Genomic DNA, 21,345 nt, shown 5'->3' with positions numbered 1-21,345 from the left:
ACCAGGACGAGGTGGCCGAGTGGTTAAGGCGATGGACTGCTAATCCATTGTGCTCTGCATGCATGGGTTCGAATCCCATCCTCGTCGATTTCTTCTGCTTCGTCCAAGCTGAAATCTTTGTTTGCTAATCCTCTTTTTACTGGACAAGCAGTGATTGTCCCCTCCATGGTGGACTTTAACTGTGACCTCTCAAGACGGCTCTTATTAAAGCTAGGAAAGACGCATATTTGTTGTGTGGCATACAAGTTACGTGGCATATCAACGGGTTAAGTCCACTCTTTTTATTTTTCATGCTTGATGGCATCCTCGGCCTTCTCATGAAGATGAAGGCCTCTTTGTCCTTTGCAGCCTTTAGCTGGTACTGATTCTAGATCCCCTGACTGGTCTACCTTAGGACTGTGTGAAAGACAAGTAAGATGTCAGACGTGAGCGAATAACTTTTTTTTGGTTTGCTTCAGAAGCTCAAAAGAGAAGAAAGAAAGGCACTGCTGAGATTCGAACTCAGGATCTCCTGTTTACTAGACAGGCGCTTTAACCAACTAAGCCACAGCGCCTTGTGATGGCAAAGCTGGCACAGCTGTGCAGCTTAAAAAAAACGCCACTGCTATCGGATGTTTCCAATTCCTGCAACCTTTCATGACCTGATGGGGTGGCTCAAACCTTCATGGTTTTTCTTTTCAGGGCTGGAAAAAGGAAGGTGAGCAGATACTAGGTAGACAACTGAGGTGTGTCCCTTTATCCGCAGTCGTTTTCCACTGCTTTCTTTAAGGGCCCACACGGTACTGGAGTTCTGTTCCATACTTGGCAGCAACTTGTAAAAGGATGAAGCTTTCAGTCATGACAATTAGAAAAGCAAAAACTTTTTGAAAAAGGCATCCACACCGACAAATTTGCAGACGACAATAGCAGCTGGAACTTCGTGGAGAGCTAGAGGTTTGCGGTTCCATAGGTGATTGAGCCGCTTCTTAGCAGAGCAAGAATTGTTACCTGCTCTGCTTTCCATGCATAAGGCAGAATAGATGGATGGAAGACATGCCAGGGAAGTCTGGAAATGGTTTGGCATCCCTTAGCATAGGTCCACCTTTCAAGGGTTTTCCATGCATCTTCTTGAGGCATTACTTACTGTAGGAGGCGAGGTATGACCCACTCAGCCCATGACCGATCAGCAAAACTCTGCAGGCACCGACTAGGCACACTTTGTTTGGGAGTTTGTCAAAGGGAACCACGGCGCTCACCAGGACGAGGTGGCCGAGTGGTTAAGGCGATGGACTGCTAATCCATTGTGCTCTGCATGCATGGGTTCGAATCCCATCCTCGTCGATTTCTTCTGCTTCGTCCAAGCTGAAATCTTTGTTTGCTAATCCTCTTTTTACTGGACAAGCAGTGATTGTCCCCTCCATGGTGGACTTTAACTGTGACCTCTCAAGACGGCTCTTATTAAAGCTAGGAAAGACGCATATTTGTTGTGTGGCATACAAGTTACGTGGCATATCAACGGGTTAAGTCCACTCTTTTTATTTTTCATGCTTGATGGCATCCTCGGCCTTCTCATGAAGATGAAGGCCTCTTTGTCCTTTGCAGCCTTTAGCTGGTACTGATTCTAGATCCCCTGACTGGTCTACCTTAGGACTGTGTGAAAGACAAGTAAGATGTCAGACGTGAGCGAATAACTTTTTTTTGGTTTGCTTCAGAAGCTCAAAAGAGAAGAAAGAAAGGCACTGCTGAGATTCGAACTCAGGATCTCCTGTTTACTAGACAGGCGCTTTAACCAACTAAGCCACAGCGCCTTGTGATGGCAAAGCTGGCACAGCTGTGCAGCTTAAAAAAAACGCCACTGCTATCGGATGTTTCCAATTCCTGCAACCTTTCATGACCTGATGGGGTGGCTCAAACCTTCATGGTTTTTCTTTTCAGGGCTGGAAAAAGGAAGGTGAGCAGATACTAGGTAGACAACTGAGGTGTGTCCCTTTATCCGCAGTCGTTTTCCACTGCTTTCTTTAAGGGCCCACACGGTACTGGAGTTCTGTTCCATACTTGGCAGCAACTTGTAAAAGGATGAAGCTTTCAGTCATGACAATTAGAAAAGCAAAAACTTTTTGAAAAAGGCATCCACACCGACAAATTTGCAGACGACAATAGCAGCTGGAACTTCGTGGAGAGCTAGAGGTTTGCGGTTCCATAGGTGATTGAGCCGCTTCTTAGCAGAGCAAGAATTGTTACCTGCTCTGCTTTCCATGCATAAGGCAGAATAGATGGATGGAAGACATGCCAGGGAAGTCTGGAAATGGTTTGGCATCCCTTAGCATAGGTCCACCTTTCAAGGGTTTTCCATGCATCTTCTTGAGGCATTACTTACTGTAGGAGGCGAGGTATGACCCACTCAGCCCATGACCGATCAGCAAAACTCTGCAGGCACCGACTAGGCACACTTTGTTTGGGAGTTTGTCAAAGGGAACCACGGCGCTCACCAGGACGAGGTGGCCGAGTGGTTAAGGCGATGGACTGCTAATCCATTGTGCTCTGCATGCATGGGTTCGAATCCCATCCTCGTCGATTTCTTCTGCTTCGTCCAAGCTGAAATCTTTGTTTGCTAATCCTCTTTTTACTGGACAAGCAGTGATTGTCCCCTCCATGGTGGACTTTAACTGTGACCTCTCAAGACGGCTCTTATTAAAGCTAGGAAAGACGCATATTTGTTGTGTGGCATACAAGTTACGTGGCATATCAACGGGTTAAGTCCACTCTTTTTATTTTTCATGCTTGATGGCATCCTCGGCCTTCTCATGAAGATGAAGGCCTCTTTGTCCTTTGCAGCCTTTAGCTGGTACTGATTCTAGATCCCCTGACTGGTCTACCTTAGGACTGTGTGAAAGACAAGTAAGATGTCAGACGTGAGCGAATAACTTTTTTTTGGTTTGCTTCAGAAGCTCAAAAGAGAAGAAAGAAAGGCACTGCTGAGATTCGAACTCAGGATCTCCTGTTTACTAGACAGGCGCTTTAACCAACTAAGCCACAGCGCCTTGTGATGGCAAAGCTGGCACAGCTGTGCAGCTTAAAAAAAACGCCACTGCTATCGGATGTTTCCAATTCCTGCAACCTTTCATGACCTGATGGGGTGGCTCAAACCTTCATGGTTTTTCTTTTCAGGGCTGGAAAAAGGAAGGTGAGCAGATACTAGGTAGACAACTGAGGTGTGTCCCTTTATCCGCAGTCGTTTTCCACTGCTTTCTTTAAGGGCCCACACGGTACTGGAGTTCTGTTCCATACTTGGCAGCAACTTGTAAAAGGATGAAGCTTTCAGTCATGACAATTAGAAAAGCAAAAACTTTTTGAAAAAGGCATCCACACCGACAAATTTGCAGACGACAATAGCAGCTGGAACTTCGTGGAGAGCTAGAGGTTTGCGGTTCCATAGGTGATTGAGCCGCTTCTTAGCAGAGCAAGAATTGTTACCTGCTCTGCTTTCCATGCATAAGGCAGAATAGATGGATGGAAGACATGCCAGGGAAGTCTGGAAATGGTTTGGCATCCCTTAGCATAGGTCCACCTTTCAAGGGTTTTCCATGCATCTTCTTGAGGCATTACTTACTGTAGGAGGCGAGGTATGACCCACTCAGCCCATGACCGATCAGCAAAACTCTGCAGGCACCGACTAGGCACACTTTGTTTGGGAGTTTGTCAAAGGGAACCACGGCGCTCACCAGGACGAGGTGGCCGAGTGGTTAAGGCGATGGACTGCTAATCCATTGTGCTCTGCATGCATGGGTTCGAATCCCATCCTCGTCGATTTCTTCTGCTTCGTCCAAGCTGAAATCTTTGTTTGCTAATCCTCTTTTTACTGGACAAGCAGTGATTGTCCCCTCCATGGTGGACTTTAACTGTGACCTCTCAAGACGGCTCTTATTAAAGCTAGGAAAGACGCATATTTGTTGTGTGGCATACAAGTTACGTGGCATATCAACGGGTTAAGTCCACTCTTTTTATTTTTCATGCTTGATGGCATCCTCGGCCTTCTCATGAAGATGAAGGCCTCTTTGTCCTTTGCAGCCTTTAGCTGGTACTGATTCTAGATCCCCTGACTGGTCTACCTTAGGACTGTGTGAAAGACAAGTAAGATGTCAGACGTGAGCGAATAACTTTTTTTTGGTTTGCTTCAGAAGCTCAAAAGAGAAGAAAGAAAGGCACTGCTGAGATTCGAACTCAGGATCTCCTGTTTACTAGACAGGCGCTTTAACCAACTAAGCCACAGCGCCTTGTGATGGCAAAGCTGGCACAGCTGTGCAGCTTAAAAAAAACGCCACTGCTATCGGATGTTTCCAATTCCTGCAACCTTTCATGACCTGATGGGGTGGCTCAAACCTTCATGGTTTTTCTTTTCAGGGCTGGAAAAAGGAAGGTGAGCAGATACTAGGTAGACAACTGAGGTGTGTCCCTTTATCCGCAGTCGTTTTCCACTGCTTTCTTTAAGGGCCCACACGGTACTGGAGTTCTGTTCCATACTTGGCAGCAACTTGTAAAAGGATGAAGCTTTCAGTCATGACAATTAGAAAAGCAAAAACTTTTTGAAAAAGGCATCCACACCGACAAATTTGCAGACGACAATAGCAGCTGGAACTTCGTGGAGAGCTAGAGGTTTGCGGTTCCATAGGTGATTGAGCCGCTTCTTAGCAGAGCAAGAATTGTTACCTGCTCTGCTTTCCATGCATAAGGCAGAATAGATGGATGGAAGACATGCCAGGGAAGTCTGGAAATGGTTTGGCATCCCTTAGCATAGGTCCACCTTTCAAGGGTTTTCCATGCATCTTCTTGAGGCATTACTTACTGTAGGAGGCGAGGTATGACCCACTCAGCCCATGACCGATCAGCAAAACTCTGCAGGCACCGACTAGGCACACTTTGTTTGGGAGTTTGTCAAAGGGAACCACGGCGCTCACCAGGACGAGGTGGCCGAGTGGTTAAGGCGATGGACTGCTAATCCATTGTGCTCTGCATGCATGGGTTCGAATCCCATCCTCGTCGATTTCTTCTGCTTCGTCCAAGCTGAAATCTTTGTTTGCTAATCCTCTTTTTACTGGACAAGCAGTGATTGTCCCCTCCATGGTGGACTTTAACTGTGACCTCTCAAGACGGCTCTTATTAAAGCTAGGAAAGACGCATATTTGTTGTGTGGCATACAAGTTACGTGGCATATCAACGGGTTAAGTCCACTCTTTTTATTTTTCATGCTTGATGGCATCCTCGGCCTTCTCATGAAGATGAAGGCCTCTTTGTCCTTTGCAGCCTTTAGCTGGTACTGATTCTAGATCCCCTGACTGGTCTACCTTAGGACTGTGTGAAAGACAAGTAAGATGTCAGACGTGAGCGAATAACTTTTTTTTGGTTTGCTTCAGAAGCTCAAAAGAGAAGAAAGAAAGGCACTGCTGAGATTCGAACTCAGGATCTCCTGTTTACTAGACAGGCGCTTTAACCAACTAAGCCACAGCGCCTTGTGATGGCAAAGCTGGCACAGCTGTGCAGCTTAAAAAAAACGCCACTGCTATCGGATGTTTCCAATTCCTGCAACCTTTCATGACCTGATGGGGTGGCTCAAACCTTCATGGTTTTTCTTTTCAGGGCTGGAAAAAGGAAGGTGAGCAGATACTAGGTAGACAACTGAGGTGTGTCCCTTTATCCGCAGTCGTTTTCCACTGCTTTCTTTAAGGGCCCACACGGTACTGGAGTTCTGTTCCATACTTGGCAGCAACTTGTAAAAGGATGAAGCTTTCAGTCATGACAATTAGAAAAGCAAAAACTTTTTGAAAAAGGCATCCACACCGACAAATTTGCAGACGACAATAGCAGCTGGAACTTCGTGGAGAGCTAGAGGTTTGCGGTTCCATAGGTGATTGAGCCGCTTCTTAGCAGAGCAAGAATTGTTACCTGCTCTGCTTTCCATGCATAAGGCAGAATAGATGGATGGAAGACATGCCAGGGAAGTCTGGAAATGGTTTGGCATCCCTTAGCATAGGTCCACCTTTCAAGGGTTTTCCATGCATCTTCTTGAGGCATTACTTACTGTAGGAGGCGAGGTATGACCCACTCAGCCCATGACCGATCAGCAAAACTCTGCAGGCACCGACTAGGCACACTTTGTTTGGGAGTTTGTCAAAGGGAACCACGGCGCTCACCAGGACGAGGTGGCCGAGTGGTTAAGGCGATGGACTGCTAATCCATTGTGCTCTGCATGCATGGGTTCGAATCCCATCCTCGTCGATTTCTTCTGCTTCGTCCAAGCTGAAATCTTTGTTTGCTAATCCTCTTTTTACTGGACAAGCAGTGATTGTCCCCTCCATGGTGGACTTTAACTGTGACCTCTCAAGACGGCTCTTATTAAAGCTAGGAAAGACGCATATTTGTTGTGTGGCATACAAGTTACGTGGCATATCAACGGGTTAAGTCCACTCTTTTTATTTTTCATGCTTGATGGCATCCTCGGCCTTCTCATGAAGATGAAGGCCTCTTTGTCCTTTGCAGCCTTTAGCTGGTACTGATTCTAGATCCCCTGACTGGTCTACCTTAGGACTGTGTGAAAGACAAGTAAGATGTCAGACGTGAGCGAATAACTTTTTTTTGGTTTGCTTCAGAAGCTCAAAAGAGAAGAAAGAAAGGCACTGCTGAGATTCGAACTCAGGATCTCCTGTTTACTAGACAGGCGCTTTAACCAACTAAGCCACAGCGCCTTGTGATGGCAAAGCTGGCACAGCTGTGCAGCTTAAAAAAAACGCCACTGCTATCGGATGTTTCCAATTCCTGCAACCTTTCATGACCTGATGGGGTGGCTCAAACCTTCATGGTTTTTCTTTTCAGGGCTGGAAAAAGGAAGGTGAGCAGATACTAGGTAGACAACTGAGGTGTGTCCCTTTATCCGCAGTCGTTTTCCACTGCTTTCTTTAAGGGCCCACACGGTACTGGAGTTCTGTTCCATACTTGGCAGCAACTTGTAAAAGGATGAAGCTTTCAGTCATGACAATTAGAAAAGCAAAAACTTTTTGAAAAAGGCATCCACACCGACAAATTTGCAGACGACAATAGCAGCTGGAACTTCGTGGAGAGCTAGAGGTTTGCGGTTCCATAGGTGATTGAGCCGCTTCTTAGCAGAGCAAGAATTGTTACCTGCTCTGCTTTCCATGCATAAGGCAGAATAGATGGATGGAAGACATGCCAGGGAAGTCTGGAAATGGTTTGGCATCCCTTAGCATAGGTCCACCTTTCAAGGGTTTTCCATGCATCTTCTTGAGGCATTACTTACTGTAGGAGGCGAGGTATGACCCACTCAGCCCATGACCGATCAGCAAAACTCTGCAGGCACCGACTAGGCACACTTTGTTTGGGAGTTTGTCAAAGGGAACCACGGCGCTCACCAGGACGAGGTGGCCGAGTGGTTAAGGCGATGGACTGCTAATCCATTGTGCTCTGCATGCATGGGTTCGAATCCCATCCTCGTCGATTTCTTCTGCTTCGTCCAAGCTGAAATCTTTGTTTGCTAATCCTCTTTTTACTGGACAAGCAGTGATTGTCCCCTCCATGGTGGACTTTAACTGTGACCTCTCAAGACGGCTCTTATTAAAGCTAGGAAAGACGCATATTTGTTGTGTGGCATACAAGTTACGTGGCATATCAACGGGTTAAGTCCACTCTTTTTATTTTTCATGCTTGATGGCATCCTCGGCCTTCTCATGAAGATGAAGGCCTCTTTGTCCTTTGCAGCCTTTAGCTGGTACTGATTCTAGATCCCCTGACTGGTCTACCTTAGGACTGTGTGAAAGACAAGTAAGATGTCAGACGTGAGCGAATAACTTTTTTTTGGTTTGCTTCAGAAGCTCAAAAGAGAAGAAAGAAAGGCACTGCTGAGATTCGAACTCAGGATCTCCTGTTTACTAGACAGGCGCTTTAACCAACTAAGCCACAGCGCCTTGTGATGGCAAAGCTGGCACAGCTGTGCAGCTTAAAAAAAACGCCACTGCTATCGGATGTTTCCAATTCCTGCAACCTTTCATGACCTGATGGGGTGGCTCAAACCTTCATGGTTTTTCTTTTCAGGGCTGGAAAAAGGAAGGTGAGCAGATACTAGGTAGACAACTGAGGTGTGTCCCTTTATCCGCAGTCGTTTTCCACTGCTTTCTTTAAGGGCCCACACGGTACTGGAGTTCTGTTCCATACTTGGCAGCAACTTGTAAAAGGATGAAGCTTTCAGTCATGACAATTAGAAAAGCAAAAACTTTTTGAAAAAGGCATCCACACCGACAAATTTGCAGACGACAATAGCAGCTGGAACTTCGTGGAGAGCTAGAGGTTTGCGGTTCCATAGGTGATTGAGCCGCTTCTTAGCAGAGCAAGAATTGTTACCTGCTCTGCTTTCCATGCATAAGGCAGAATAGATGGATGGAAGACATGCCAGGGAAGTCTGGAAATGGTTTGGCATCCCTTAGCATAGGTCCACCTTTCAAGGGTTTTCCATGCATCTTCTTGAGGCATTACTTACTGTAGGAGGCGAGGTATGACCCACTCAGCCCATGACCGATCAGCAAAACTCTGCAGGCACCGACTAGGCACACTTTGTTTGGGAGTTTGTCAAAGGGAACCACGGCGCTCACCAGGACGAGGTGGCCGAGTGGTTAAGGCGATGGACTGCTAATCCATTGTGCTCTGCATGCATGGGTTCGAATCCCATCCTCGTCGATTTCTTCTGCTTCGTCCAAGCTGAAATCTTTGTTTGCTAATCCTCTTTTTACTGGACAAGCAGTGATTGTCCCCTCCATGGTGGACTTTAACTGTGACCTCTCAAGACGGCTCTTATTAAAGCTAGGAAAGACGCATATTTGTTGTGTGGCATACAAGTTACGTGGCATATCAACGGGTTAAGTCCACTCTTTTTATTTTTCATGCTTGATGGCATCCTCGGCCTTCTCATGAAGATGAAGGCCTCTTTGTCCTTTGCAGCCTTTAGCTGGTACTGATTCTAGATCCCCTGACTGGTCTACCTTAGGACTGTGTGAAAGACAAGTAAGATGTCAGACGTGAGCGAATAACTTTTTTTTGGTTTGCTTCAGAAGCTCAAAAGAGAAGAAAGAAAGGCACTGCTGAGATTCGAACTCAGGATCTCCTGTTTACTAGACAGGCGCTTTAACCAACTAAGCCACAGCGCCTTGTGATGGCAAAGCTGGCACAGCTGTGCAGCTTAAAAAAAACGCCACTGCTATCGGATGTTTCCAATTCCTGCAACCTTTCATGACCTGATGGGGTGGCTCAAACCTTCATGGTTTTTCTTTTCAGGGCTGGAAAAAGGAAGGTGAGCAGATACTAGGTAGACAACTGAGGTGTGTCCCTTTATCCGCAGTCGTTTTCCACTGCTTTCTTTAAGGGCCCACACGGTACTGGAGTTCTGTTCCATACTTGGCAGCAACTTGTAAAAGGATGAAGCTTTCAGTCATGACAATTAGAAAAGCAAAAACTTTTTGAAAAAGGCATCCACACCGACAAATTTGCAGACGACAATAGCAGCTGGAACTTCGTGGAGAGCTAGAGGTTTGCGGTTCCATAGGTGATTGAGCCGCTTCTTTGCAGAGCAAGAATTGTTACCTGCTCTGCTTTCCATGCATAAGGCAGAATAGATGGATGGAAGACATGGCAGGGATGTCTGGAAATGGTTTGGCATCCCTTATCATAGGTCCACCTTTCAAGGGTTTTCCATGCATCTTCTTGAGGCATTACTTACTGTAGGAGGCGAGGTATGACCCACTCAGCCCATGACCGATCAGCAAAACTCTGCAGGCACCGACTAGGCACACTTTGTTTGGGAGTTTGTCAAAGGAACCACGGCGCTCACCAGGACGAGGTGGCCGAGTGGTTAAGGCGATGGACTGCTAATCCATTGTGCTCTGCATGCATGGGTTCGAATCCCATCCCCGTCGATTTCTTCTGCTTTGTCCAAGCTGAAATCTTTGTTTGCTAATCCTCTTTTTACTGGACAAGCAGTGATTGTCCCCTCCATGGTGGACTTTAACTGTGACCTCTCAAGACGGCTCTTATTAAAGCTAGGAAAGACGCATATTTGTTGTGTGGCATACAAGTTACGTGGCATATCAACGGGTTAAGTCCACTCTTTTTATTTTTCATGCTTGATGGCATCCTCGGCCTTCTCATGAAGATGAAGGCCTCTTTGTCCTTTGCAGCCTTTAGCTGGTACTGATTCTAGATCCCCTGACTGGTCTACCTTAGGACTGTGTGAAAGACAAGTAAGATGTCAGACGTGAGCGAATAACTTTTTTTTGGTTTGCTTCAGAAGCTCAAAAGAGAAGAAAGAAAGGCACTGCTGAGATTCGAACTCAGGATCTCCTGTTTACTAGACAGGCGCTTTAACCAACTAAGCCACAGCGCCTTGTGATGGCAAAGCTGGCACAGCTGTGCAGCTTAAAAAAAACGCCACTGCTATCGGATGTTTCCAATTCCTGCAACCTTTCATGACCTGATGGGGTGGCTCAAACCTTCATGGTTTTTCTTTTCAGGGCTGGAAAAAGGAAGGTGAGCAGATACTAGGTAGACAACTGAGGTGTGTCCCTTTATCCGCAGTCGTTTTCCACTGCTTTCTTTAAGGGCCCACACGGTACTGGAGTTCTGTTCCATACTTGGCAGCAACTTGTAAAAGGATGAAGCTTTCAGTCATGACAATTAGAAAAGCAAAAACTTTTTGAAAAAGGCATCCACACCGACAAATTTGCAGACGACAATAGCAGCTGGAACTTCGTGGAGAGCTAGAGGTTTGCGGTTCCATAGGTGATTGAGCCGCTTCTTAGCAAAGCAAGAATTGTTACCTGCTCTGCTTTCCATGCATAAGGCAGAATAGATGGATGGAAGACATGCCAGGGAAGTCTGGAAATGGTTTGGCATCCCTTAGCATAGGTCCACCTTTCAAGGGTTTTCCATGCATCTTCTTGAGGCATTACTTACTGTAGGAGGCAAGGTATGACCCACTCAGCCCATGACCGATCAGCAAAACTCTGCAGGCACCGACTAGGCACACTTTCTTTGGGAGTTTGTCAAAGGGAACCACGGCGCTCACCAGGACGAGGTGGCCGAGTGGTTAAGGCGATGGACTGCTAATCCATTGTGCTCTGCATGCATGGGTTCGAATCCCATCCTCGTCGATTTCTTCTGCTTCGTCCAAGCTGAAATCTTTGTTTGCTAATCCTCTTTTTACTGGACAAGCAGTGATTGTCCCCTCCATGGTGGACTTTAACTGTGACCTCTCGAGACGGCTCTTATTAAAGCTAGGAAAGACGCATATTTGTTGTGTGGCATACAAGTTACGTGGCATATCAACGGGTTAAGTCCACTCTTTTTATTTTTCATGCTTGATGGCATCCTCGGCCTTCTCATGAAGATGAAGGCCTCTTTGTCCTTTGCAGCCTTTAGCTGGTACTGATTCTAGATCCCCTGACTGGTCTACCTTAGGACTGTGTGAAAGACAAGTAAGATGTCAGACGTGAGCGAATAACTTTTTTTTGGTTTGCTTCAGAAGCTCAAAAGAGAAGAAAGAAAGGCACTGCTGAGATTCGAACTCAGGATCTCCTGTTTACTAGACAGGCGCTTTAACCAACTAAGCCACAGCGCCTTGTGATGGCAAAGCTGGCACAGCTGTGCAGCTTAAAAAAAACGCCACTGCTATCGGATGTTTCCAATTCCTGCAACCTTTCATGACCTGATGGGGTGGCTCAAACCTTCATAGTTTTTCTTTTCAGGGCTGGAAAAAGGAAGGTGAGCAGATACTAGGTAGACAACTGAGGTGTGTCCCTTTATCCGCAGTCGTTTTCCACTGCTTTCTTTAAGGGCCCACACGGTACTGGAGTTCTGTTCCATACTTGGCAGCAACTTGTAAAAGGATGAAGCTTTCAGTCATGACAATTAGAAAAGCAAAAACTTTTTGAAAAAGGCATCCACACCGACAAATTTACAGACGACAATAGCAGCTGGAACTTCGTGGAGAGCTAGAGGTTTGCGGTTCCATAGGTGATTGAGCCGCTTCTTTGCAGAGCAAGAATTGTTACCTGCTCTGCTTTCCATGCATAAGGCAGAATAGATGGATGGAAGACATGGCAGGGATGTCTGGAAATGGTTTGGCATCCCTTAGCATAGGTCCACCTTTCAAGGGTTTTCCATGCATCTTCTTGAGGCATTACTTACTGTAGGAGGCGAGGTATGACCCACTCAGCCCATGACCGATCAGCAAAACTCTGCAGGCACCGACTAGGCACACTTTGTTTGGGAGTTTGTCAAAGGGAACCACGGCGCTCACCAGGACGAGGTGGCCGAGTGGTTAAGGCGATGGACTGCTAATCCATTGTGCTCTGCATGCATGGGTTCGAATCCCATCCTCGTCGATTTCTTCTGCTTCGTCCAAGCTGAAATCTTTGTTTGCTAATCCTCTTTTTACTGGACAAGCAGTGATTGTCCCCTCCATGGTGGACTTTAACTGTGACCTCTCAAGACGGCTCTTATTAAAGCTAGGAAAGACGCATATTTGTTGTGTGGCATACAAGTTACGTGGCATATCAACGGGTTAAGTCCACTCTTTTTATTTTTCATGCTTGATGGCATCCTCGGCCTTCTCATGAAGATGAAGGCCTCTTTGTCCTTTGCAGCCTTTAGCTGGTACTGATTCTAGATCCCCTGACTGGTCTACCTTAGGACTGTGTGAAAGACAAGTAAGATGTCAGACGTGAGTGAATAACTTTTTTTTGGTTTGCTTCAGAAGCTCAAAAGAGAAGAAAGAAAGGCACTGCTGAGATTCGAACTCAGGATCTCCTGTTTACTAGACAGGCGCTTTAACCAACTAAGCCACAGCGCCTTGTGATGGCAAAGCTGGCACAGCTGTGCAGCTTAAAAAAAACGCCACTGCTATCGGATGTTTCCAATTCCTGCAACCTTTCATGACCTGATGGGGTGGCTCAAACCTTCATGGTTTTTCTTTTCAGGGCTGGAAAAAGGAAGGTGAGCAGATACTAGGTAGACAACTGAGGTGTGTCCCTTTATCCGCAGTCGTTTTCCCCTGCTTTCTTTAAGGGCCCACACGGTACTGGAGTTCTGTTCCATACTTGGCAGCAACTTGTAAAAGGATGAAGCTTTCAGTCATGACAATTAGAAAAGCAAAAACTTTTTGAAAAAGGCATCCACACCGACAAATTTGCAGACGACAATAGCAGCTGGAACTTCGTGGAGAGCTAGAGGTTTGCGGTTCCATAGGTGATTGAGCCGCTTCTTTGCAGAGCTAGAATTGTTACCTGCTCTGCTTTCCATGCATAAGGCAGAATAGATGGATGGAAGACATGGCAGGGATGTCTGGAAATGGTTTGGCATCCCTTAGCATAGGTCCACCTTTCAAGGGTTTTCCATGCATCTTCTTGAGGCATTACTTACTGTAGGAGGCGAGGTATGACCCACTCAGCCCATGACCGATCAGCAAAACTCTGCAGGCACCGACTAGGCACACTTTGTTTGGGAGTTTGTCAAAGGGAACCACGGCGCTCACCAGGACGAGGTGGCCGAGTGGTTAAGGCGATGGACTGCTAATCCATTGTGCTCTGCATGCATGGGTTCGAATCCCATCCTCGTCGATTTCTTCTGCTTCGTCCAAGCTGAAATCTTTGTTTGCTAATCCTCTTTTTACTGGACAAGCAGTGATTGTCCCCTCCATGGTGGACTTTAACTGTGACCTCTCAAGACGGCTCTTATTAAAGCTAGGAAAGACGCATATTTGTTGTGTGGCATACAAGTTACGTGGCATATCAACGGGTTAAGTCCACTCTTTTTATTTTTCATGCTTGATGGCATCCTCGGCCTTCTCATGAAGATGAAGGCCTCTTTGTCCTTTGCAGCCTTTAGCTGGTACTGATTCTAGATCCCCTGACTGGTCTACCTTAGGACTGTGTGAAAGACAAGTAAGATGTCAGACGTGAGCGAATAACTTTTTTTTGGTTTGCTTCAGAAGCTCAAAAGAGAAGAAAGAAAGGCACTGCTGAGATTCGAACTCAGGATCTCCTGTTTACTAGACAGGCGCTTTAACCAACTAAGCCACAGCGCCTTGTGATGGCAAAGCTGGCACAGCTGTGCAGCTTAAAAAAAACGCCACTGCTATCGGATGTTTCCAATTCCTGCAACCTTTCATGACCTGATGGGGTGGCTCAAACCTTCATGGTTTTTCTTTTCAGGGCTGGAAAAAGGAAGGTGAGCAGATACTAGGTAGACAACTGAGGTGTGTCCCTTTATCCGCAGTCGTTTTCCACTGCTTTCTTTAACCCCTTAAGGACCAGGCCCTTTTTCGTTTTTGCGTTTTTATTTTTCACTCCCCACCTTCAAAAATCTAGAACTTTTTTATTTTTCCATGTACAGAGCTGTATGATGGCTTATTTTCTGCGTAACAAATTGCACTACGTAGCGATGGTATTAAATATTCCATGCCCTGTACTGGGAAGCGGGAAAAAAATTCTAAATGCAGTGAAAATGATGAAAAAACACATTTGCGCCATTTCTTGTGGGCTTGGTTTTTACAGCTTTCACTGTGCACCCCAAATGACATGTCTATTTCATTCATTGGGTCAATACGATCACGGGGATACCAAATTTGTATAGGTTTTATAATGTTTTCATACATTTACAAAAATTAAAACCTCCTGTACAGAAAAAAAATTCTTCATTTTGCCGTGTTCTTGCGCTAATAACTTTTTCATACTTTAGTGTATGGAGCTGTGGTTGGTGTCATTTTTTGCGACTTCTGATGACGTTTTCAACGCTTCTATTTTTAGGACTGTTTGACATTTTGATCACTTTTTATAGAATTTTTTCTATTTTTCAAAATGGCAAAAAAATGCCATTTGCGACTTCGGGCGCTATTTTCCGCTACGCGGTTTAACGCAGTGAAAAACGGTTATTATATTTTGATAGATCGGGCATTTTCGGACACGGCGATACCTATTGTGTTTATGATTTTTACTGTTTATTTATATTTATATCAGTTCTAGGGAAAGGGGGGTGATTTGAATTTTTATGTTTTTTTAATATAATTTTTTTTTTTTTTACTTTTTTTTATTTATTTTTTTTACTATTTTACAGACTCCCTAGGGTACTTTAACCCTAGGTTGTCTGATTGATCCTACCATATACTGCCATACTACAGTATGGCAGTATATGGGGATTTTGCATACCATCTATTATAATGTGCAGATCGCACATTATAATAGACAGCCTCGATCCTGACGGTCTGGGATCTTTGTGTGATCCCAGGCTGTCATGGCAACGGATCGCCGATCCCCGGTGACGTCACGGGCAGTGACGATCGGAGCCAAGATGGCGGCGCCCATGCGCCGCCGGCTCTTTAATGCCGCCGGCAGCTTTGCCGGCGGCAATCAAAGGGTTAACACCCGCGATCGGTGCAAGCACCGATCGCGGGTGTTAGCGACGGGCGTTTGCTTCATTATGAAGCAAATGCCCGGTGAGTATGAAGAGGGCTCAGCCTGTGAGCCCTCTTCATACTCCCCCATGCGCAGTAAGACGTAAGGGTACGTCTTATTGCGCTATGGGGTTAAGGGCCCACACGTTACTGGAGTTCTGTTCCATACTTGGCAGCAACTTGTAAAAGGATGAAGCTTTCAGTCATGACAATTAGAAAAGCAAAAACTTTTTGAAAAAGGCATCCACACCGACAAATTTGCAGACGACAATAGCAGCTGGAACTTCGTGGAGAGCTAGAGGTTTGCGGTTCCATAGGTGATTGAGCCGCTTCTTTGCAGAGCAAGAATTGTTACCTGCTCTGCTTTCCATGCATAAGGCAGAATAGATGGATGGAAGACATGGCAGGGATGTCTGGAAATGGTTTGGCATCCCTTAGCATAGGTCCACCTTTCAAGGGTTTTCCATGCATCTTCTTGAGGCATTACTTACTGTAGGAGGCGAGGTATGACCCACTCAGCCCATGACCGATCAGCAAAACTCTGCAGGCACCGACTAGGCACACTTTGTTTGGGAGTTTGTCAAAGGGAACCACGGCGCTCACCAGGACGAGGTGGCCGAGTGGTTAAGGCGATGGACTGCTAATCCATTGTGCTCTGCATGCATGGGTTCGAATCCCATCCTCGTCGATTTCTTCTGCTTCGTCCAAGCTGAAATCTTTGTTTGTTAATCCTCTTTTTACTGGACAAGCAGTGATTGTCCCCTCCATGGTGGACTTTAACTGTGACCTCTCAAGACGGCTCTTATTAAAGCTAGGAAAGACGCATATTTGTTGTGTGGCATACAAGTTACGTGGCATATCAACAGGTTAAGTCCACTCTTTTTATTTTTCATGCTTGATGGCATCCTCGGCCTTCTCATGAAGATGAAGGCCTCTTTGTCCTTTGCAGCCTTTAGCTGGTACTGATTCTAGATCCCCTGACTGGTCTACCTTAGGACTGTGTGAAAGACAAGTAAGATGTCAGACGTGAGCGAATAACTTTTTTTTGGTTTGCTTCAGAAGCTCAAAAGAGAAGAAAGAAAGGCACTGCTGAGATTCGAACTCAGGATCTCCTGTTTACTAGACAGGCGCTTTAACCAACTAAGCCACAGCGCCTTGTGATGGCAAAGCTGGCACAGCTGTGCAGCTTAAAAAAAACGCCACTGCTATCGGATGTTTCCAATTCCTGCAACCTTTCATGACCTGATGGGGTGGCTCAAACCTTCATAGTTTTTCTTTTCAGGGCTGGAAAAAGGAAGGTGAGCAGATACTAGGTAGACAACTGAGGTGTGTCCCTTTATCCGCAGTCGTTTTCCACTGCTTTCTTTAAGGGCCCACACGGTACTGGAGTTCTGTTCCATACTTGGCAGCAACTTGTAAAAGGATGAAGCTTTCAGTCATGACAATTAGAAAAGCAAAAACTTTTTGAAAAAGGCATCCACATCGACAAATTTGCAGACGACAATAGCAGCTGGAACTTCGTGGAGAGCTAGAGGTTTGCGGTTCCATAGGTGATTGAGCCGCTTCTTAGCAGAGCAAGAATTGTTACCTGCTCTGCTTTCCATGCATAAGGCAGAATAGATGGATGAAAGACATGCCAGGGATGTCTGGAAATGGTTTGGCATCCCTTAGCATAGGTCCACCTTTCAAGGGTTTTCCATGCATCTTCTTGAGGCATTACTTACTGTAGGAGGCGAGGTATGACCCACTCAGCCCATGACCGATCAGCAAAACTCTGCAGGCACCGACTAGGCACACTTTGTTTGGGAGTTTGTCAAAGGGAACCACGGCGCTCACCAGGACGAGGTGGCCGAGTGGTTAAGGCGATGGACTGCTAATCCATTGTGCTCTGCATGCATGGGTTCGAATCCCATCCTCGTCGATTTCTTCTGCTTCGTCCAAGCTGAAATCTTTGTTTGCTAATCCTCTTTTTACTGGACAAGCAGTGATTGTCCCCTCCATGGTGGACTTTAACTGTGACCTCTCAAGACGGCTCTTATTAAAGCTACGAAAGACGCATATTTGTTGTGTGGCATACAAGTTACGTGGCATATCAACGGGTTAAGTCCACTCTTTTTATTTTTCATGCTTGATGGCATCCTCGGCCTTCTCATGAAGATGAAGGCCTCTTTGTCCTTTGCAGCCTTTAGCTGGTACTGATTCTAGATCCCCTGACTGGTCTACCTTAGGACTGTGTGAAAGACAAGTAAGATGTCAGACGTGAGCGAATAACTTTTTTTTGGTTTGCTTCAGAAGCTCAAAAGAGAAGAAAGAAAGGCACTGCTGAGATTCAAACTCAGGATCTCCTGTTTACTAGACAGGCGCTTTAACCAACTAAGCCACAGCACCTTGTGATGGCAAAGCTGGCACAGCTGTGCAGCTTAAAAAAAACGCCACTGCTATCGGATGTTTCCAATTCCTGCAACCTTTCATGACCTGATGGGGTGGCTCAAACCTTCATGGTTTTTCTTTTCAGGGCTGGAAAAAGGAAGGTGAGCAGATACTAGGTAGACAACTGAGGTGTGTCCCTTTATCCGCAGTCGTTTTCCACTGCTTTCTTTAAGGGCCCACACGGTACTGGAGTTCTGTTCCATACTTGGCAGCAACTTGTAAAAGGATGAAGCTTTCAGTCATGACAATTAGAAAAGCAAAAACTTTTTGAAAAAGGCATCCACACCGACAAATTTGCAGACGACAATAGCAGCTGGAACTTCGTGGAGAGCTAGAGGTTTGCGGTTCCATAGGTGATTGAGCCGCTTCTTAGCAGAGCAAGAATTGTTACCTGCTCTGCTTTCCATGCATAAGGCAGAATAGATGGATGGAAGACATGCCAGGGATGTCTGGAAATGGTTTGGCATCCCTTAGCATAGGTCCACCTTTCAAGGGTTTTCCATGCATCTTCTTGAGGCATTACTTACTGTAGGAGGCGAGGTATGACCCACTCAGCCCATGACCGATCAGCAAAACTCTGCAGGCACCGACTAGGCACACTTTGTTTGGGAGTTTGTCAAAGGGAACCACGGCGCTCACCAGGACGAGGTGGCCGAGTGGTTAAGGCGATGGACTGCTAATCCATTGTGCTCTGCATGCATGGGTTCGAATCCCATCCTCGTCGATTTCTTCTGCTTCGTCCAAGCTGAAATCTTTGTTTGCTAATCCTCTTTTTACTGGACAAGCAGTGATTGTCCCCTCCATGGTGGACTTTAACTGTGACCTCTCAAGACGGCTCTTATTAAAGCTACGAAAGACGCATATTTGTTGTGTGGCATACAAGTTACGTGGCATATCAACGGGTTAAGTCCACTCTTTTTATTTTTCATGCTTGATGGCATCCTCGGCCTTCTCGGCCTTCTCATGAAGATGAAGGCCTCTTTGTCCTTTGCAGCCTTTAGCTGGTACTGATTCTAGATCCCCTGACTGGTCTACCTTAGGACTGTGTGAAAGACAAGTAAGATGTCAGACGTGAGCGAATAACTTTTTTTTGGTTTGCTTCAGAAGCTCAAAAGAGAAGAAAGAAAGGCACTGCTGAGATTCGAACTCAGGATCTCCTGTTTACTAGACAGGCGCTTTAACCAACTAAGCCACAGCGCCTTGTGATGGCAAAGCTGGCACAGCTGTGCAGCTTAAAAAAAACGCCACTGCTATCGGATGTTTCCAATTCCTGCAACCTTTCATGACCTGATGGGGTGGCTCAAACCTTCATGGTTTTTCTTTTCAGGGCTGGAAAAAGGAAGGTGAGCAGATACTAGGTAGACAACTGAGGTGTGTCCCTTTATCCGCAGTCATTTTCCACTGCTTTCTTTAAGGGCCCACACGGTACTGGAGTTCTGTTCCATACTTGGCAGCAACTTGTAAAAGGATGAAGCTTTCAGTCATGACAATTAGAAAAGCAAAAACTTTTTGAAAAAGGCATCCACACCGAAAAATTTGCAGACGACAATAGCAGCTGGAACTTCGTGGAGAGCTAGAGGTTTGCGGTTCCATAGGTGATTGAGCCGCTTCTTAGCAGAGCAAGAATTGTTACCTGCTCTGCTTTCCATGCATAAGGCAGAATAGATGGATGGAAGACATGCCAGGGAAGTCTGGAAATGGTTTGGCATCCCTTAGCATAGGTCCACCTTTCAAGGGTTTTCCATGCATCTTCTTGAGGCATTACTTACTGTAGGAGGCGAGGTATGACCCACTCAGCCCATGACCGATCAGCAAAACTCTGCAGGCACCGACTAGGCACACTTTGTTTGGGAGTTTGTCAAAGGGAACCACGGCGCTCACCAGGACGAGGTGGCCGAGTGGTTAAGGCGATGGACTGCTAATCCATTGTGCTCTGCATGCATGGGTTCGAATCCCATCCTCGTCGATTTCTTCTGCTTCGTCCAAGCTGAAATCTTTGTTTGCTAATCCTCTTTTTACTGGACAAGCAGTGATTGTCCCCTCCATGGTGGACTTTAACTGTGACCTCTCAAGACGGCTCTTATTAAAGCTAGGAAAGACGCATATTTGTTGTGTGGCATACAAGTTACGTGGCATATCAACGGGTTAAGTCCACTCTTTTTATTTTTCATGCTTGATGGCATCCTCGGCCTTCTCATGAAGATGAAGGCCTCTTTGTCCTTTGCAGCCTTTAGCTGGTACTGATTCTAGATCCCCTGACTGGTCTACCTTAGGACTGTGTGAAAGACAAGTAAGATGTCAGACGTGAGCGAATAACTTTTTTTTGGTTTGCTTCAGAAGCTCAAAAGAGAAGAAAGAAAGGCACTGCTGAGATTCGAACTCAGGATCTCCTGTTTACTAGACAGGCGCTTTAACCAACTAAGCCACAGCGCCTTGTGATGGCAAAGCTGGCACAGCTGTGCAGCTTAAAAAAAACGCCACTGCTATCGGATGTTTCCAATTCCTGCAACCTTTCATGACCTGATGGGGTGGCTCAAACCTTCATGGTTTTTCTTTTCAGGGCTGGAAAAAGGAAGGTGAGCAGATACTAGGTAGACAACTGAGGTGTGTCCCTTTATCCGCAGTCGTTTTCCACTGCTTTCTTTAAGGGCCCACACGGTACTGGAGTTCTGTTCCATACTTGGCAGCAACTTGTAAAAGGATGAAGCTTTCAGTCATGACAATTAGAAAAGCAAAAACTTTTTGAAAAAGGCATCCACACCGACAAATTTGCAGACGACAATAGCAGCTGGAACTTCGTGGAGAGCTAGAGGTTTGCGGTTCCATAGGTGATTGAGCCGCTTCTTAGCAGAGCAAGAATTGTTACCTGCTCTGCTTTCCATGCATAAGGCAGAATAGATGGATGGAAGACATGCCAGGGAAGTCTGGAAATGGTTTGGCATCCCTTAGCATAGGTCCACCTTTCAAGGGTTTTCCATGCATCTTCTTGAGGCATTACTTACTGTAGGAGGCGAGGTATGACCCACTCAGCCCATGACCGATCAGCAAAACTCTGCAGGCACCGACTAGGCACACTTTGTTTGGGAGTTTGTCAAAGGGAACCACGGCGCTCACCAGGACGAGGTGGCCGAGTGGTTAAGGCGATGGACTGCTAATCCATTGTGCTCTGCATGCATGGGTTCGAATCCCATCCTCGTCGATTTCTTCTGCTTCGTCCAAGCTGAAATCTTTGTTTGCTAATCCTCTTTTTACTGGACAAGCAGTGATTGTCCCCTCCATGGTGGACTTTAACTGTGACCTCTCAAGACGGCTCTTATTAAAGCTAGGAAAGACGCATATTTGTTGTGTGGCATACAAGTTACGTGGCATATCAACGGGTTAAGTCCACTCTTTTTATTTTTCATGCTTGATGGCATCCTCGGCCTTCTCGGCCT

The 21,345-nt window shown here is 46.1% G+C and overlaps 31 non-coding genes across 31 annotated transcripts; 16 read left to right on the top strand and 15 right to left on the bottom strand.

Annotated features, from left to right (window-relative positions):
- Positions 1–5: 5 nt before the first annotated feature.
- TRNAS-GCU (transfer RNA serine (anticodon GCU)) lies at positions 6–87 on the top strand. The gene has a single exon. It is a non-coding gene; the product is annotated as a tRNA-Ser (tRNA).
- Positions 88–480: 393 nt separating this feature from the next.
- Positions 481–554, bottom strand: TRNAT-AGU (transfer RNA threonine (anticodon AGU)). The gene has a single exon. It is a non-coding gene; the product is annotated as a tRNA-Thr (tRNA).
- A 684-nt stretch (positions 555–1,238) lies between these two features.
- Positions 1,239–1,320, top strand: TRNAS-GCU (transfer RNA serine (anticodon GCU)). Its single transcript has one exon. It is a non-coding gene; the product is annotated as a tRNA-Ser (tRNA).
- A 393-nt stretch (positions 1,321–1,713) lies between these two features.
- Positions 1,714–1,787, bottom strand: TRNAT-AGU (transfer RNA threonine (anticodon AGU)). Its single transcript has one exon. It is a non-coding gene; the product is annotated as a tRNA-Thr (tRNA).
- Positions 1,788–2,471: 684 nt separating this feature from the next.
- TRNAS-GCU (transfer RNA serine (anticodon GCU)) lies at positions 2,472–2,553 on the top strand. The gene has a single exon. It is a non-coding gene; the product is annotated as a tRNA-Ser (tRNA).
- A 393-nt stretch (positions 2,554–2,946) lies between these two features.
- On the bottom strand, positions 2,947–3,020 carry TRNAT-AGU (transfer RNA threonine (anticodon AGU)). Its single transcript has one exon. It is a non-coding gene; the product is annotated as a tRNA-Thr (tRNA).
- A 684-nt stretch (positions 3,021–3,704) lies between these two features.
- Positions 3,705–3,786, top strand: TRNAS-GCU (transfer RNA serine (anticodon GCU)). The gene has a single exon. It is a non-coding gene; the product is annotated as a tRNA-Ser (tRNA).
- Positions 3,787–4,179: 393 nt separating this feature from the next.
- Positions 4,180–4,253, bottom strand: TRNAT-AGU (transfer RNA threonine (anticodon AGU)). The gene has a single exon. It is a non-coding gene; the product is annotated as a tRNA-Thr (tRNA).
- A 684-nt stretch (positions 4,254–4,937) lies between these two features.
- TRNAS-GCU (transfer RNA serine (anticodon GCU)) lies at positions 4,938–5,019 on the top strand. The gene has a single exon. It is a non-coding gene; the product is annotated as a tRNA-Ser (tRNA).
- A 393-nt stretch (positions 5,020–5,412) lies between these two features.
- On the bottom strand, positions 5,413–5,486 carry TRNAT-AGU (transfer RNA threonine (anticodon AGU)). Its single transcript has one exon. It is a non-coding gene; the product is annotated as a tRNA-Thr (tRNA).
- Positions 5,487–6,170: 684 nt separating this feature from the next.
- On the top strand, positions 6,171–6,252 carry TRNAS-GCU (transfer RNA serine (anticodon GCU)). The gene has a single exon. It is a non-coding gene; the product is annotated as a tRNA-Ser (tRNA).
- A 393-nt stretch (positions 6,253–6,645) lies between these two features.
- On the bottom strand, positions 6,646–6,719 carry TRNAT-AGU (transfer RNA threonine (anticodon AGU)). Its single transcript has one exon. It is a non-coding gene; the product is annotated as a tRNA-Thr (tRNA).
- A 684-nt stretch (positions 6,720–7,403) lies between these two features.
- TRNAS-GCU (transfer RNA serine (anticodon GCU)) lies at positions 7,404–7,485 on the top strand. Its single transcript has one exon. It is a non-coding gene; the product is annotated as a tRNA-Ser (tRNA).
- Positions 7,486–7,878: 393 nt separating this feature from the next.
- TRNAT-AGU (transfer RNA threonine (anticodon AGU)) lies at positions 7,879–7,952 on the bottom strand. The gene has a single exon. It is a non-coding gene; the product is annotated as a tRNA-Thr (tRNA).
- A 684-nt stretch (positions 7,953–8,636) lies between these two features.
- Positions 8,637–8,718, top strand: TRNAS-GCU (transfer RNA serine (anticodon GCU)). The gene has a single exon. It is a non-coding gene; the product is annotated as a tRNA-Ser (tRNA).
- A 393-nt stretch (positions 8,719–9,111) lies between these two features.
- On the bottom strand, positions 9,112–9,185 carry TRNAT-AGU (transfer RNA threonine (anticodon AGU)). Its single transcript has one exon. It is a non-coding gene; the product is annotated as a tRNA-Thr (tRNA).
- Positions 9,186–10,343: 1,158 nt separating this feature from the next.
- TRNAT-AGU (transfer RNA threonine (anticodon AGU)) lies at positions 10,344–10,417 on the bottom strand. The gene has a single exon. It is a non-coding gene; the product is annotated as a tRNA-Thr (tRNA).
- Positions 10,418–11,101: 684 nt separating this feature from the next.
- TRNAS-GCU (transfer RNA serine (anticodon GCU)) lies at positions 11,102–11,183 on the top strand. Its single transcript has one exon. It is a non-coding gene; the product is annotated as a tRNA-Ser (tRNA).
- Positions 11,184–11,576: 393 nt separating this feature from the next.
- Positions 11,577–11,650, bottom strand: TRNAT-AGU (transfer RNA threonine (anticodon AGU)). Its single transcript has one exon. It is a non-coding gene; the product is annotated as a tRNA-Thr (tRNA).
- A 684-nt stretch (positions 11,651–12,334) lies between these two features.
- TRNAS-GCU (transfer RNA serine (anticodon GCU)) lies at positions 12,335–12,416 on the top strand. The gene has a single exon. It is a non-coding gene; the product is annotated as a tRNA-Ser (tRNA).
- Positions 12,417–12,809: 393 nt separating this feature from the next.
- Positions 12,810–12,883, bottom strand: TRNAT-AGU (transfer RNA threonine (anticodon AGU)). The gene has a single exon. It is a non-coding gene; the product is annotated as a tRNA-Thr (tRNA).
- A 684-nt stretch (positions 12,884–13,567) lies between these two features.
- Positions 13,568–13,649, top strand: TRNAS-GCU (transfer RNA serine (anticodon GCU)). The gene has a single exon. It is a non-coding gene; the product is annotated as a tRNA-Ser (tRNA).
- A 393-nt stretch (positions 13,650–14,042) lies between these two features.
- On the bottom strand, positions 14,043–14,116 carry TRNAT-AGU (transfer RNA threonine (anticodon AGU)). Its single transcript has one exon. It is a non-coding gene; the product is annotated as a tRNA-Thr (tRNA).
- A 1,971-nt stretch (positions 14,117–16,087) lies between these two features.
- On the top strand, positions 16,088–16,169 carry TRNAS-GCU (transfer RNA serine (anticodon GCU)). Its single transcript has one exon. It is a non-coding gene; the product is annotated as a tRNA-Ser (tRNA).
- Positions 16,170–16,562: 393 nt separating this feature from the next.
- On the bottom strand, positions 16,563–16,636 carry TRNAT-AGU (transfer RNA threonine (anticodon AGU)). Its single transcript has one exon. It is a non-coding gene; the product is annotated as a tRNA-Thr (tRNA).
- Positions 16,637–17,320: 684 nt separating this feature from the next.
- On the top strand, positions 17,321–17,402 carry TRNAS-GCU (transfer RNA serine (anticodon GCU)). The gene has a single exon. It is a non-coding gene; the product is annotated as a tRNA-Ser (tRNA).
- A 1,151-nt stretch (positions 17,403–18,553) lies between these two features.
- TRNAS-GCU (transfer RNA serine (anticodon GCU)) lies at positions 18,554–18,635 on the top strand. Its single transcript has one exon. It is a non-coding gene; the product is annotated as a tRNA-Ser (tRNA).
- A 402-nt stretch (positions 18,636–19,037) lies between these two features.
- On the bottom strand, positions 19,038–19,111 carry TRNAT-AGU (transfer RNA threonine (anticodon AGU)). Its single transcript has one exon. It is a non-coding gene; the product is annotated as a tRNA-Thr (tRNA).
- A 684-nt stretch (positions 19,112–19,795) lies between these two features.
- On the top strand, positions 19,796–19,877 carry TRNAS-GCU (transfer RNA serine (anticodon GCU)). The gene has a single exon. It is a non-coding gene; the product is annotated as a tRNA-Ser (tRNA).
- Positions 19,878–20,270: 393 nt separating this feature from the next.
- Positions 20,271–20,344, bottom strand: TRNAT-AGU (transfer RNA threonine (anticodon AGU)). The gene has a single exon. It is a non-coding gene; the product is annotated as a tRNA-Thr (tRNA).
- A 684-nt stretch (positions 20,345–21,028) lies between these two features.
- On the top strand, positions 21,029–21,110 carry TRNAS-GCU (transfer RNA serine (anticodon GCU)). Its single transcript has one exon. It is a non-coding gene; the product is annotated as a tRNA-Ser (tRNA).
- The last annotated feature ends 235 nt before the right edge of the window (positions 21,111–21,345 follow it).

Source organism: Engystomops pustulosus, chromosome 7 (genome assembly GCF_040894005.1).
Source record: "Engystomops pustulosus chromosome 7, aEngPut4.maternal, whole genome shotgun sequence".
Lineage (NCBI taxonomy): Eukaryota > Metazoa > Chordata > Amphibia > Anura > Leptodactylidae > Engystomops > Engystomops pustulosus.
The sequence above is the reverse complement of the archived record's forward strand: the minus strand, read 5'-3'. Positions and strand labels throughout refer to the sequence as shown.